This window comes from Lolium rigidum, chromosome 1 (assembly GCF_022539505.1).
Source record: "Lolium rigidum isolate FL_2022 chromosome 1, APGP_CSIRO_Lrig_0.1, whole genome shotgun sequence".
In the NCBI taxonomy this organism is placed as follows: Eukaryota; Viridiplantae; Streptophyta; class Magnoliopsida; order Poales; family Poaceae; genus Lolium; species Lolium rigidum.
This window is the reverse complement of record NC_061508.1, coordinates 122,768,386-122,772,277: the sequence shown is the minus strand read 5'-3', so window position 1 is coordinate 122,772,277 and position 3,892 is coordinate 122,768,386.

Genomic DNA, 3,892 nt, shown 5'->3' with positions numbered 1-3,892 from the left:
TCATTATGAAACTTAAGAAATACCTAGTGCTAAACCATTTGATTAGAACCATGGTGGTGATCAATCACTCATCATTATAACCAAGACCAGACCATGATGAGAGTAATATCTACTCTAGGTAATTCAAAGTATTATTAATAATCCTAGAGCTAACCTTGAAATAGGGTTATAAGAAGATACACAAAACTTTAACAACTAAGTGTTCACATACAATCATATGAAAGTGACTAAATCAAGTCCTTAGAAATAATTTAGCACATGAAATCATGCCATTAAATCACTTCTTAAGAGAAATTCATGAGTAAATATTAAATTACTTCTTAAGAGAAATTCATAAGTAAATATTACTTTGAAATTGTTTCTTGCAAAGTAATACCAAATAAAACTCTATATATCACTATGTAAGAAAGTTATTGTTGGAAAACAATTTGAATATTTACAAAGATAATATTCAAATTCATGTCCATATAAGTATTTAAATTCAAGTGCCAATAATAATCAGTAAATAAATGATATAATACCATATTAACATTCTAATACACCCCTCAGTTATCTGCAGTATCTTGTACAAATCTTGGTATTATTCAAATAAACAAGACCTGCAAATTAGAAAGGAAATTCAAATTTGAATTTGAAAACAGAAAAAAAAAGAGGAGAGAAAAACCTTACCTGGACTTACCTGGCCGAGCAGCCCACAGTGCAGTCCAACACCATAGCCCAGCACTGGCCCAAACTGCAGCCCACAAGCCAGCCCAACAAACCCCACCGTACCCCTTCGTAAAATATCATCGAGGGAGGGTGTCATCCTCATCCTCTCCTCACGCATGGAGGGCAGCACGACACCGTGAGGAGCTTCTCCTCTCGCTGGCGTCCTCTCCTCGCTCGACGTCGTGACAAGGCACGTTTAGGCTCCGTATAAATACCACGGCGAACCCTAGCCCCCGAAGTTCTTCCTCCTCTGCCTAATTTTCTTCCCAGACGAAACCCTAACCGGCCCGGACATCGACCATCGCCGCCGATGTAGACCTCCTCGAGCCACGCCGTGGACACCGTCGTGATCGCCGTCCTCGACTTGCTCTGCCTGCACCAGGAATCGAGCCGGCGCGTCCCAAATCAACCTCGCCGAGGTCATCTTCTCCGACGGCCGGAGCCATGAATTCCGGTGACCCAGGTCATCTCCGGCCACGCCGTCAAGCGCGTCGTGGTCACGGTGAGCTACTGAGTCCCCAGAACCTCCTAGCCCTCTCCCTAGCACCCTGCAACACCATAGCACCGTACACCCGCAAGTTTCTCCGCTCGGCCTCATCGCCGGCGAAGCTCCGGTGACGGTTAGCCGGCGACGCCACCACTATTAGGTTCACCTAGTCATCCTCTCGCGATTAAGCACACGCATGAGTCTGCGGGAAGCCTCCAACGCCGGCGCCGTCCACGACTGGCCGCCGGTGAGGCACATGGTTGCCACATCGGCACCACGTGGCAGCCAACGTGGCTTAGGCCCACCTGCCAGTGACCACGTGTAGCGAGTAGCACAGGTGCGTTTAGCAGATCTTTTCGTTTTATTTCAAAAATGCATTAATACCTGCAACTTCAAATAAATTTAGAAAATCCAATTTAAGTCAGAAAAATATAAATGAGATATTAAAATTCTTAGACAAGAAAACTCTATCCAATAAAAATATAAAATGAAATTTTTATTTTTAATAAAAATTCAATTATTTAATACTTGTTATTTAAGCCTTTAATTTTAAATTATAAATACAATTAAAAATTTCAGAAATTAAGAAACCATTTATAAATTAAATAAAACCAATAAGCAAATAAAGAAAACATGAAAACTAATTTTCTTTGTTTGCAATCCTATTAAGTCATTATTAGGGAAATTTAACCCTAATTAATAATTACCCTAATTAGTAAATTATTTAAAAATAATAAAAAGCATAATTAAATATTAATTTTATTTCAAAGTTATTAATAACTTCAACTTTAACATGAAGTTATTAATCATAGAATTAAATTGTAAATAGCAAACCCTAACTTCCACATGGAATGATATTACAACCCTATCATTTCATGTGACTCCTAAAACCCTAAATTAATTAGGAACCTTAGTTCCATTATTACATGTGAACCCTAAACTGCTTCTAACCTAAAACCTAGGTTAGAACATGTGATCATGGTACCTTCTTTCAAAGCATAGAACCCTAGTAGCAAGTAAATACCTGTCTTGTCCACATAAAATTTAGAAGACCTATCACTAATAAGATGGATATCCCATGTGTTCATCTTATCAAACCTAGATGATCAAATAGGAACACCTAACTCTAAACCTTAGTTCCTATCATCAAAATGATCAACCTTACTTATACCTATATACCATCACACCATTGTGATGAACCCTAATAGCAACTATACTTGCTATTTTGTATTACATACCCTATTCCACTAAACCCTACTAGTCTTATATTTACTAATTGGAGGCACCGTAAAAGCCTCCACGTTAATCCACATCATCAAAATAATCACAACAATTAGATCTAAAATTTATGGTTAGGATTAGTCGAGAAAGTTGGATATTTATGTACCGCAAAAAGTTACATAGGCACGTTACATGTCTCGAGATCTAGCAGCCGCCACGTTAATCCATGCGAAAGGCTACAAAATACCTTGCGATGTAAAATTTTGTGGTTAAGATAAAGGTGCACACCGGCGATTTATTCCCTTACCGGTTTAAGAGGAGACTGCCGTAGGCTGTTCGAGTCCCAAAAGTACACGCGTCCTTGGAATAAATAAACAGTCCCCAACTCGCATGTATCGTACCTTGGCAAAACCACAATCGAATCCGGCGATCGCGCGAGCAAACATCACGGCAATCTCCGGCCACGGCCATGACCGCCACCATCCTCATCTCTTCCCAGCACTGTATGGGAAGCAAGCAGCTGAATGGGCACCGGTGATAGTAGCATCGGCATGGTGCACTCATCTTCTCTCTCTGTATCTAATTAACGATTATGTCTTCTTCCTGCTCTCACATGTGTCGCCTCTGTCCTACCGCCTTTGCATGCCTCGAGCCGGTCAACGGTGGCGAGCTGCCGAGCTTACCGGCTCCAGAAATTAGATGGTCATCGCAACATCCATGTCGATATGCTATTCCCGTTAATGGATACTTACACATTAATTTTGCGGGTTAACGTTTTTGTGTCTTTGACGACGGTGATCGGCAGGAGTTCGCGCTATGGCGGGCGGCAAGTACGGATCGGTGACAGCTAGGGAGGGCCGGTGCCCTTTCGTTGGGTCTAGAACCGAGTATCTTGATCATGTCCTTTTTCTATACATGTGCTCTCTTTGATCTTTAAAAGCTTGCTTTGTAGGAGCATTAGTGTAAGGTATCTTCTAATCAACTTATCTTATCCGGTTTTCGATTTTCAAGCTGGCATTTATCAATTTCGTAAGGGTTAATTCCTTCGTCACTGCTGCATCTACGGATCGTTGTCTTGAATAATTGTAAGAGTTGATGACATGTTGTTATGTACGCAAGTTTTATTTTTATTTTTCTGCTAGGTGCTCCATGAGCATCAAGTTGAGAGATGGGAAGAGTATTCGATATGTTTCTGGACATGCACTGATAAAGTATATCGTACTTGGCCATGTCGCTAAGAATTTTAGTTTGTATGTACTTTGAGATTTCAGGAGTTGTTACTGTTTCGGTGGAGAGGCTGGTGCCAAATATACATTAGAAGACGTGCATGTTAAGCATTGAGTTGGCGTTCGCTCATCTCAGTTTCTATAGTGTGCTGAAACGTGAAACGAGTATTCATCTTTGATACTTATAATTAGCTGATTAGCACGAGTATATAATTATAAAGAGATTAACTCAACTGATTGATGGAGTTTT